The 12,685-nt window shown below is 41.3% G+C and overlaps 1 protein-coding gene across 1 annotated transcript in view; it reads right to left on the reverse strand.

Moving 5' to 3' along the window:
• Positions 1-8,833: 8,833 nt before the first annotated feature.
• LOC145545664 (uncharacterized) overlaps positions 8,834-12,685 on the reverse strand; it is a 32,678-nt gene continuing 28,826 nt past the window's right edge. Inside the window, exon 6 of the mRNA XM_081590498.1 lies at positions 8,834-10,234. The gene's annotated coding sequence lies outside the window, so the exon portion shown is untranslated. The remainder of the gene's footprint in view (positions 10,235-12,685) is intronic.

The following is a 12,685-nucleotide window of genomic DNA, read 5'->3' on the forward strand; positions in this document are numbered from 1 at the left end:
AAGAGAGAAAGAGAAAACAAATAAAGCAAATAACTGTGTTTCTTGTTTGTTTGTTTGTAAATATCAGAGGGCTATACTTTGGAAAAAGTTTAAAAATACATTGAATATTTAAGCAGAAATATAGAAAAGCTGATTCAATTAATATTAATGCTGTGTATACACTTAGGCTGAGAACTTAAATGTTTCACATGAGATCATGCATGGTTGAAATAAAAGAGCTCCAAGATTGGATATTTTTAAAGAAATTTAATCAATACCAAGAAAAATAATTTTAATCTTAAAAAAGGATACTATTTCTGGAACTACAACAATGTACTTGAATGAGTGTAAACCCAGCAAGAATCTTAATAATCAAAACTCTGGGAGCTAAACGCCATTTAAAAGTTCTTTAAAATATTAAACATTTTAAATTCTCAGCCAAGTTGTCCTTAAAAGGAGTTTAAGACTGTACAGGCCAGTTGAATAAAGCTATCCTATATACATTCCTTAAAAGCTTAATTCATTCATGTGTTAATCCATCTGCTTACCAATTGTTCTGGGGGACTTTGGTTAAACTCCCCCTCAGAGACCTGACTCCCCTAATACCCAATGAGTGAGAAACATTATCTTCCTCTGTGAGAAACAATCAGGATTAACAAATGGGATCGTGTGTAATTGCATTAAAGTTTCATTAACACATTTCCGGAGGACATTGAAACGTATGCTACTTGTGATAGAACTTATGGTCCTTTAAAATTCCCACTAAAACTCTTCCGGTGTCCAAGAGAAGGGCTTGCTCCTTGAGCTCATCTCCAAGGAGCCTAGAGAATTCTGACTGGTTGACTTAGAGCTCATCATTCTGCCAAGAAGAGGTAATCAGTGTTGACAATACCTTTCTTTTTTGAAGTAGTTTCTAGCTGTTCCTTGTGAGCATGACTCTATGGCTTTAGGACAAACCATTCTGTTTGCCCCATTTCCCCCGAAAATTACAAAATGGAAAGTGCAAAAAGTCACAGACATTGAAGGAGGAGAGGAGAATGGGAAGTTGGAAGAAACCACAACAGCAGAGGCCAGAATCTAGAGCAGATATCACCAGAAAGTGGTTTAATATTGGTTTTGGTGGAGAATAAAGGAGTACTGTGGGCTTGCCAGATGGTGCTTGTGGTAAAGAACCCTCTTGCCAGTGCAGGAGACGTAAGACACGGGTTTGATCCCTGGGTTGGGAAGATCCCCTGGAGGGAGGGCATAGCAACCCTCTCTAGTATTTTTGCTGGAGAATCCCATGGACAGAGGAGCCTGGTGGGCTACAGTCCATGGGGTCGCAGAGTCGGACACGACTGAAGCAACTCAGTACACACACAGACACAAAGGAGCATTAGAAGAAGACCTGATTCCCTGATTCTTTGTCTGAAAATTCCTCTATCATTATTATACAGATTTCAAATTAAGCCTAATCCAGAGAAGTTTGACCCCCTTGATTTTCACAAGGTCTTAACACTTATATTGTATACTAATACAAACACATATTGATAATCTACTTGCCAGGCTTTACTATGCTCCTTAAAATACCTAAACTGGTAACATCATATTATATTTAGATCACAGGGATTGAGATTTGGACTGACTTATTGTGCAGTATTTCTTCTTTATTATTTTTGAAGATGATATCAACTTTATAGTAATTTAAACAGTATTACAGTTTTCACTTGCACAGTCTAAGGTCCCAAACCTTCCTCCCACCTGTATCTTCAGACTCTGTGATCATACTTTGCTTAATGAACTTCAGGAACCATGAAAGAAGATTCTCTTAAAACTTGCAGGGTCTTGGAGTAAGATGCTCACAATGGAAAGCCAGATGCTGGTATGATCCAGCTCTTAAAGGTTTACCCTCAGGCCCGTTGCTTGGTGGCAGTTTCTGGTAATAGGCGCCTCCATTCCTGCTGTACCTGGTGGGCTGGGTGGCAACGACCTTAAGCCTTCTGAGATAAGAACATTTGCTTTTTCCTTGAGAAAGTTCTACGGGTCAAGTGATGGCAGGAGTAGAATGGAGGCAGCCTCTGCTAATCCAGGGCAACATAATCTTGAGCTGGAATCAAGGTCTGTGCATATATCCTAAGGGCCCAACAGATGTATTCCCAGGGTTAATGTTCTCTGTCTCTTATTCAGTGTGCTAAGGAGACAGAATGGAGTCTAGAGAAAGCTGCATGTCCAGCTTTGTTGCACTAGACTGTAATTACCTGAAAAGCTTGTCTAGATCTCTGCTTCTAAGTCAGATGCCGCCTGTGGAGGCAGAGGGCCTTAGTGTGAATCTAAGTTCATCACTTACTATTGGGTTGGCCAAAAAGTTCCTTTGGGTTTTTCTACATGAACTTATGGAAAAGCCCAAATGAGCTTTTTGGCTGACCCAATAATTATCTGGGCCTCAGTTCTGTTTGTGTCAACTGGAGGAGATTAGCATCTGCCTCCCAGGTTTGCTATGAACATAAAATGGTAGAAGACAAGCCTCAAAGGTAACAGTATGTGGTGGGTGCTCAGGAAGGCATGCTAAATCTGAAATTTGGTAGCTGTTCTTTCCACCGAAGAGTATCCCTCTCTTTATTTTGGCTTTGTGTCTCTTCTTACCTCCAGCAAATCTTCAGTAAATTATTAAAGTCTCAAGCTTAGTTTTTTCCCTTGTAATTGGAATCACAGGAGAAGACAGAATTATACAAACACACAAAGGGCTTTCTCTGTGTGATTCTCAAAATAAAATAAATGACTCTCAAAAGCACACTCTTAAAAAAAATTCCACTTTTAACTATCCTTTGAGCACGTGCATTTCCTCTGCCTACACGTCCCACAAATTTCTGACGCCAACTAGAAGGTAGTTCAAATCTGGTAAAAGTTGACTGAAGCCTTCCAATCTTTCTCCTTATTTTGGGGGGTTGGGATCAGGGTCACGACAGGACATGAGGTAGGAAGTGTTACCAGCCTGGATTAGTACAATGAAAAGGATAAAAGCTGAGTGAACAATCATATACGGACAAATCTTGGTGTACTCACTTCTAAATTAGGGGTAAAATGCCTAATTATATGAGGGATGTGAGAACTGAACTAGGTAATTCATGAAAGCTGCCTAACACAGTGCCAGATACATGGTATGTGTTCAAGTCAGTTATTTTCACTCCTAAATTCAGAGATTTGCCCATCTTCTGAGTTCCCACAGCCTTCTCTTTCCCATGCATTATGTCCTGATTTGCATTATAATAACAACGGAATAGCATCCTCTCCCTGGTCCTTAAAGACAAGGACTCTGATTCCTCAGGACATTCCAGAGAGCTAACCCAGTCATGAAAAACATTTACTTATGGAATGAATAAGACATCCCATATAATTCAGAGGGGACTGTGTAGGATTTTAGAGAAAGCTAGTTCTATTTGCCAGTTATCAGTATTAGACTGTAAAGGCAAATGTACCAGAGAGCAGGAATATTAGTTAAGAGGAAGGGGAAGGATTCTCTACCTGGTCTTGCAGCCAGCAGGGAAGGAGGTTTTGCCGGGGGCAGATCAAGGACTGTCTCTTTCCCGGAAGCTCACTGAAGATTGAGGCTCTCTACTGTAGAAATGAAACTTAAGTCTCCCAGTTGAAGGGAGCATGCGTGTGTGCTCAGTCACTTCAGTTGTGTCCGACTCTGTGACCCAGTGGACTGTAGCCCGTCAGGCTCCTCTGTTCATGGGATTCTTCAGGCAAGAATACTGAGGTGGGTTGCCATGCTCTCCTCCAGAGGATCTTCTTGATCCAGGGATAGAACCCGTGTCTCTTGCATCTCCTGCACTGCAGGTGGATAGAACCTGTGTCTCTTGCATCTCCTGCACTGCAGGTGGATTCTTTACCGCTGAGCCACAGGGAAGCCCCATTGAAGGGAGAAGGTACTTGCATACTCTAGTACTCCCTGGAGCCCAGAGGAGAATGGGGACCCTTTCAAAAGGCATAAGAGAAAGCAAAGTATTAAGTCTGTTATAAATACTGGCAAGTAATGGGACATTACCAACTTTTTAGTTAAAGGGTTACAACATTTGGAGATATTCTGGTAAAATAATGTACTCTGAAGTGACTTTCATATGAAGAAAATACAGATTTCTATTTGCTAATGTCTAACACATAGACTGTGATTAAAATCACTAGATAAACTTTCAGCCTAAATTACTATTTTGTTAAATAGAAACCACAAGAGATGTAGTGAATAGAAATGGTTGCTTCATTTTCTGCTCTAACATCATGGAATATGGAGGGATATATTCTCCTCCAAGACAGAAACCTAATGAACTACAGTGAAATGTGCCTTGAGACTCTTACTGAAATAGCACTTTAAAAAAATTCTATAGCAGAGCTTTCAGAATTTAAACAATCATGACTGTATTTGAAAGGCATGAGGAAATGAGACTACTGTTCATTGGACTGGAGGAATTGATCCCCTGTAGCAAGTTTGGCAGAAGTGTCTCTTGTATAACAGAGACTTTATCAAATAATTCCAGGTTTATGCTGGGCTTGGTGCAGTGTTGGCCACATAACAAGTGTTAAGTAAAATAATAGCAACATGTGACATGGGAGCCTGATTCTCTCATTCTTACTGCTAAACCCACATACCAGATGGTTATACACACCCGTAATCAAGTGCAGAGCCGTGTGGGTTGGGGGCTGGCGTGGCAGCTCTGAGTCAGACCGGCTGCCTTTTCTCTCCCTTTTGTGGAAGAGCTTCACGACCTCCACAAACAGTTATTAGGAGCCATGCTGGGGTCCTTGAGAGCTCATAGAGCCTTGTGCTGTGCTGTGCTTAGTCCCTCAGTCATGTCCAGCTCTTCTGCAACCCCATGAACTGTAGCCTGCTCCTCTGTCCATGGGATTTCTCAGGCAAGACTACTGGAGTGGGTTGTCATTTCCTTCTCCAGGAGATCTTCCCGACCCAGGGATCAAATGCGAATCTCCTGTGTTTTCCTGCATTGCAGGCAGATTCTTTACCCTTGGAGCCACTGGGGAAGCTTTGGATGGGTTCAGACATTTCCTGAGTGAGGCCAGTTTCCCTCAGCTATGCACAGAATATCTTATCAGTACCTCTTACCATTGAGAGAAGCAGCTTCCTATTAAGATGTGTAGCCATCTTGGCTAGGACAAGTACAATTGATTGTTTATGAATACTTGAAAATATTAGCTCTCTAAAAAAACTCAACCTTGAGGACACTACACTGAATGAAATAAATCTGTTATGAAAGGACAAATACTAAATGATTCCACTAATATGAGGTCCCCAGAATAGTCAAATTCATAGAGACAGAGAGTAGGATGGTGGTTGCCAGAAGCTGGGGAAGGAGCAATGGGGAGTTACTGCTGAATGGATGCAGAGTTTCGGTTTTACAAAATGAAAAGAGTTTTGTGCATGGATGGTGGTGATGGCTGCACAACAGTGTGAATGTTCTAATGCCACTAAAGAAAGTGAAAGTGAAAGTTGCTCAGTTGTGTCTAACTCTTTGTGACCCCATGGACTAGAATTCTCCAGGCCAGAATACTGGAGTAGGTAGCCTTTCCCTTCTCTAGGGGTTCTTCCTAACACAGGGATCGAACCCAGGTCTCCCACATTGCAGGCGGATTCTTTACCAGCTGAGCCACAAGGGAAGCCCTAATGCCACTAAACTGTACACTTAAAAATGGTTAGAATGATAAACTTTGTTATGTGTATTTTGCCACAATTTAACAAAATATAAAGACATATAAATTAAATTGAAAGATTCACTGACATAGAAAACAAATTTGTGGTTACCAAAAGGGAAAGGGCAAATTATTGTTGTTCAGTCACTAAATTGTGTCCAATTCTTTGTGACCCCATGGACTGCAGCACACCAAGCTTTCCTGTCCTTCACCACCTCCTGGAGTTTGCTCAAACTCATGTCCATTGAGTCGGTAATGCCATTCAACCATCTTGTCCTCTATCTCCCCCTTCTCCTCCTGTCCTCAATCTTTCCCAGCATCGGGGTCTTTTTCAATGAGTCGGCTCTTTGCATCAGGTGGCCAAAGAGAGAAAATTAGGAATTTGGGATTAACAGATACACACTACTATGTACAAAGTGGGTGAGCAACAAGGACCTACTGAATAGAACAGGGAGCTATGTTCAATGTCTTGCAATAACCTATAATGGAAAAGAATCTGAACTGTGTATATATAGAGTGAGCTGAATCACTTTGCTATATGCCTGAAACATTGTAAATCAGCTATACTTCAATTAAAATAAATATAAAAAGATATATACATATAAATAAAAATCAAATAAGCATTTATTTCTTCTGAGGGTCAGTGAAAACCTTAGAGATGTTCCTTCTATCATAAAAAGCCAGTAGAGGCATGTTGAAGTATTTAAGAGGCGGTCCTTCGCAACACTCTTTTGTGTGGGAGCTGATTCTCCCTAGAGCAAGTCCTTCTAGGTCAATGAGATACCATCTTCATCTTTGTGTCCCTGTGGCTCAAAATATGAGGTTCACAGTGTCCCTGGGTTTATATTACTAAGATAACCCAAATGCTAAGTAGACTCTTCAGTTCTTCCAAAATCTAATTTTTAAAAAAAATCACATTGCTTCTAAAGCAACTGAATTCAGTGGGAGGAAAAATGCATTTCTCTTTGAAATTTGAAGTTACATAAGTCAAACTTCAAAGAACACGAGCACATTCTTTCATGCTGCATGTTTGTTTTTGTTTTTTTGGTGGAGGGGTGCTGAAGAGCTCAAACCTTTGCTACTCTGACATCATGTTTCCCTGAAACCATATAGCTTTGGAAATCAAACTTCACACTGGACCAACCTCTGCCATGTGTTGGCTATTGACTCACCAGAGAGCAGCCTGGTCAATAATTACCTGAAAGAAAATGCTAGTTTGATCTAAAAATGAAGCTCGTGTTTTCATGATCAAAGCAGCTTCTCAGGGAGAAGCGTACCCTCACATTGATTTTACTCCCAAATGGAGATGCAGAAGGCTCCCGAAACCTTCCTCACTTGACGTTCACGTGAGGCTGCTTCTCTTACATTTATAAGCCTCTGTCGTGTAGTCATGTCTGACTCATTGCGACCATACAGACTGTAGCCTGCCAGGCTCCTCTGTCCACGGGATTCTCCAGGCAAGAATACTGAAGTGAGTTGCCATGCCCTCCTCTAGGGGATGTTCCCAACCCAGGGATTGAACCTAGGTCTCCCACATTGCAGGCGGATTCTTTACTGTCTTTAGCCACCAGGGAAACCCTTATAAGTCTCTACCAGGCAATAAAGAGAAGTCTTATGGAGTATCTTTGCATCTTCAGGGTCTTGTCTCCCCAGTAATACTCGAAGTTCCTTACTCAGAGAGTATCATATTTTGTTAGTAAACTTGGGTCAGAGCCTATCCTGGACACATTGTCCTTGTTAACTACAAGCTATTACCCAATACTTTCTGGGTGAAATGTGCTTGCAATTCATAATCAAGTGATTGGCTGAATGTCTATTGATTGTTTATTGAAGTGGATCTTAACGCAAATACAACTTCCCTCTTCACTGACAACCTTACCTGCAAAACTCACTTTACACGCTCTAAACTCAACCAAGTGGGGACAGAAGTGGTTGTTTGCCATCCTCTGAATCAGTGATTTACATGATAGATTGTTCATTTTCTTATCTCTCTTTGTTCATCTACTTAAAAAATGTTTTCTATTGCAGTAAAATACACATATACATAGCATTTGCCATCTTAACCATTTTTAAGTGTGCAACTGAGAGGCATTAAACACATCCATAATACTGTGCAGCCAACACCAACATCCATGCACAGAACTCTTTTCATCTTGCAAAAGTGAAACTCTGTACCCATTAAACAATACTTCCTCTCATCCCCAACATCCCCCTAGCCCCTGGCAACCACAATTCTATTTTCTGTCTCTATGACTGTAACTATTCTAAATACTTCATGTAAGTGGAATCATGCAGCTTTTTGTTTTTGTAACTGACATTTAATGTAGTAAGTGTCCTCAAGTTTCATCCATATTGTAACATACAAAGGAAACAGAATTTCCTTCCTTTTTAAGGTTGAGTAATATTCCATTATATGTATATACCACATTTTGCTTATCCATTCTTCTGTTGATGGACATTTGGGTTGCTTCCATGTTTTTGCTATTATGAATAATATTGCTATGAACTTGAATGTGTGTTTATCTACTTTTTAGCTCAATAAAAGCCCATAGTAACAATTCATTTGGAGGCATGAACACCATAAGAGGATTTGTAAAAGCAAAAGGATTCATGAACTATTTCAGCCACGAGCAAATATCCCTCAATCCATCTGTTTAAGCCAGTTCTAAACTCCATTGCATTATGTGGAAAATAAAATAGAATCTCCATTTTACTTGGTTAAAAGTCACTCAAGGGTTCTACACACTGCCTAACTGTTTTAGGATCATAGAAATGTTTACTAGAAGGGATATATACAAGACCATTTAGTGATTCCCATTCTTCGTTGTCCATCAGAATCACTGGAGGCTCTTGATAAAAATACTGATGCATAGATCCCATGCCCAGAGATTCTGATTTAACTGGCTAGTGGATAGGCATCAGTAGTTTTCAAAGTTTTTCAGGTAACTAATGTGTAGCCAGAATTGACAATCACTGATACAGCTTAACCCTCCTCCTCACTCCCATTTAGAGAGAGAAAGGGGAACGATTTGCTGAAAGTAATACAGAAGTTGGCGGAATGATACAAACAGGAATTTTAAAATCCTAAATCTAGTACTCTAAATCTCTTGAAACTTCTTTATACAGTACTCTGCCTTCAACTCTGATCTTTACAAAGTGTGAACACATAAAGTACTATCAAGTGGATAATTTTTATTCAACCAAGAAAGATGTAAATTGAGATTAAAGCCAAATTGGCAAGTTTATTTTAGTTTTCATTTCAGTATCTGAATGGTGATGAATCCAAAAGATGAAAGAATTCTACCTATTACCAGAAATCTGCCAAAGGAAGACAAAGTCTGTGGGTGCTTTGAGGTATTCAGTTCAGTTCAGTTCAGTCGCTCAGTCGTGTCCGACTCTCTGCGACCCCATGAATTGCAGCACGCCAGGCCTCTCTGTCCATCACCAACTCCCGGAGTCTACCCAAACCCATGTTCATCGAGTCGGTGATGCCATCCAACCATCTCATCCTCTGTCGTCCCCTTCTCTTCCCGCCCCCAATCCTACCCAGCATTAGGGTCTTTTCCAATTAGTCAACCCTTCGCATGAGGTGGCCAAAGTATTGGAGCTTCAGCTTCAACATCAGATCTTCCAATGAACACCCAGGATTGATCTCTTTTAGGATGGATTGATTGGATCTCCTTGCAGTCCAAGGGACTCTCAAGAGTCTTCTCTAACACCACAGTTCAAAACCATCAATTCTGCGGCACTCAGCTTTCTTCACCGTCCAACTCTCACATCCATACACGACCACTGGAAAAACCATAGCCTTGACTAGACGGACTTTGGTTGGCAAAGTAATGTCTCTGCTTTTAAACATGCTATCTAGGTTGGCCATAACCTTCCTTCCAAGGAGTAAGCGTCTTTTAATTTCATGGCTGCAGTCACCATCAGCAGTGATTCTGGAGCCCAAAAAAGTAAAGTCTGACACTGTTTCCACTGTTTCCCCATCTATTTCCCATGAAGTGATGGGACCAGATGCCATGATCTTAGTTTTCTGAATGTTGAGCTTTAAGCCAACTTTTTCACTCTCCTCCTTCACCTTCATCAAGAGGCTCTTTAGTTCTTTTTCACTTTCTGCCATAAGGGTGGTGTCATCCGCATATCTGAGGTTATTGATATTTCTCCCGGCAATCTTGATTCCAGCTTGTGTTTCTTCCAGCCCAGCGTTCCTCATGATGTACTCTGCATATAAGTTAAATAAGCAGGGTGACAATATACAGCCTTGATGTACTCCTTTTCCTATTTGGAACCAGTCTGTTGTTCCATGTCCAGTTCTAACTGTTGCTTCCTGACCTGCATACAGGTTTCTCAAGAGACAGGTCAGATGGTCTGGTATTCCCATCTCTTTCAGAATTTTCCACAGTTTATTGTGATCCACACAGTCAAAGGCTTTCGCATAGTCAATAAAGCAGAAATAGATGTTTTTCTGGAACTCTCTTGCTTTTTCGATGATCCAGCGGATATTGGCAATTTGATCTCTGGTTCCTCTGCCTTTTCTAAGACCAGCTTGAACATATGGTATTATACACTCCTAAAAGAGGTTCATCAGAGACAAAGTTTAAAGCAGAGGAGAAAACAGAAATGAAATAACAGGAGAGATTCTAAAGATGATTATATTCTGTTGTAAAAGTCAAGTAATGGAAATCTAAGAGGACATACAAATGGGCAATAAACATTTGAAAACAGCCTCAGTCTTACCAGTGGTCAGGAAGCTGAAAATTAAACTACAGCTTGATTTATCAGATTAGGAAATGTGAAAAATGGATAACATGCAGGGCTGGCAAAGATATGGGAAAAATGGAACCCAAGGCATATTTGGGACATGTGTTGCTTCCAAACAGCCTCTGAGGAGGAATGTACAAAAGTCCTGGCAAGGAAGTCATTGGGAAAGATCCACTGTTCTTCATTAACTCCGTTACTTTTGCCTTCCACTCAGATCTTGACAGAGAGAATACCAAGGAGGGAGTTCCTAGCTTTGGACCAGTCTTCTGTTGCTTTTTCCATGCTTCAGATACAGGAGACTTAAATTCCTATTTCCAACTTAAGTGAGTTTGAATCCATTTTGCTACGTGCTGTTGATGAGTCCACATTAATTCAGAAAGTAAGCTCTTCATGTAAAAGTTTCTTAGGTTGACTGGGCTGCTGGGGCTTATTTTCCAATGAACCCACTGAAGCTCTGATTTTCTTCCTCAATCTCCTTAAAGCAAAATTTCTGTACACAAAGTACCTAATTCTTGTCCTCGGTCTCTGCTGAGTGTGAATGGATCACCTCCTGAGAAGCTCAGCAGTGTTTGGGCTACTCGTTCTCCCACATGCTCTTGCATGCATCCAGAGCCCACTCCAGCAATGGATCTCAGTGTTCTCAACTGCAGAAAGCAATGCTCACCCACTCCCCAGCCTGGATTCCTCGTCACCAGGTAGCAAGTCCTCAGGTTCTATACTCCTGGGTGGTAACCTTTTCACCAGCTCAGTTGCAGGCTGTGCGTCTCACACTATTTCTTGAGTACTTGCTGGTACCAGGCTAGCACTTCATTCTCTCATATTTGCATTTTAACCTCCAACAATCCAGTAAGGTAATTATTATTTTTATTCCTATTTACATATGAGAAAGATGAGGTTTAGAGAGTCCAAATGTCTTTCGTGAGGACACGTAGCTTGTAATTGGCAGTACAGTGTCACCTGCATGTAAATGAGTTTTGAAGAGTGAAAACGTATTCTTCCACCAGTTTCCTCTTTTAGGAGACACTGTGACTGACACATCCCTGAGGAACCAGCTAATGTGTGGGATGCTGACCCCAGGCTGGTGACTCCAATGACTAAGCCGAAATACCTGAGCTATACCTTCACTGGAGGAAGAGGCCTCTGCTGTCCCTGCTGCCCCCTGCTGGAACCTGGTCTCTCTGCCAAGCTGAAGTCAGGGGCCATGCCACGCCTGTCCCTGGTGCTCTAACTGGTCCATTGCACCCTCTCTTTCTTCTGGGAAAACAATCAAAACCTCAGGGAGTCTGCCCCAATATATCTTCTGAAATTGGGACCCTAAAGGCTGCCAGCTATCAGTTCCCCCTTTATCCCTTTGGGAAGAAGAGAGAACAACCTCCTTCCTCCTAGAGCAGAATATTTACAATCCTGTCCCATAGACTGTCCCAGAAAAGCAGGCAATGTTCCATGGAGATGAGCAAGACTCGAACTCCACAAAGATCCCCAGCCTCCAGGGAGAAGGTTGGGGGTGGAAAGGGATGGTTAGGAAGTTTGGGATGGACATGTACACACTGCTATATTTAAAATGGATAACAAACAAAGATCTACTGTACAGCATATGGAACTCTGCTCAATGTTACATGGCAGCCTGGATGGGAGGGGAATTTGAGGGAGAATGGATACATGTATATGAATGGCTGAGTCCCTTTGCTGTTCACAGGAAACTAGCACAACATTGTTCGTTAATTGGCTATATCCCAATACAACATAAAAAGTTTAAAAAAGATTCCCAGCCTCTTCATATGATGCAATATGGTAACTTCTTCGACATCTGGTATGGGCATTCGCCAGTCAGAACTTCAGGAATCTCTCATGAATATGAATCAACAATGAAGACTTGATCATCAGGACTGATGGCATCCCCTTCCTCCCACTGACCTCAGACAAAGAATTTGTGTACTTTGTGTACAGAAATTTTGCTTTAAGGAGATTAAGGAAGGAAATCAGAACTTCAGTGGATTCACTGGAAGATATGCCCAGGCAGCCCAGCCACCTTAAGACAATTTTATAGCATGAAGTGCTTGGTTTCTGTTAATGTGGACTCATTATTAGCAAGTGGCAGAAATGAACTCAAATTCACTTAAGCTGGAAATAGGAATTTACAGTCTATATCTGAACCATGGAAAAATCCATGAAGACTGATCCAAAGCCAGGAACTCCCACTGGGATTCTCTTGTCTTTGCCTCTCTCTGCAGGCTGGCTTCACTCCGTTCAAGTTTAGAGG

Source organism: Giraffa tippelskirchi, chromosome 4, assembly GCF_054371585.1.
Source record: "Giraffa tippelskirchi isolate mGirTip1 chromosome 4, T2T-mGirTip1v1.2.pri, whole genome shotgun sequence".
Classification (NCBI taxonomy): Eukaryota; Metazoa; Chordata; class Mammalia; order Artiodactyla; family Giraffidae; genus Giraffa; species Giraffa tippelskirchi.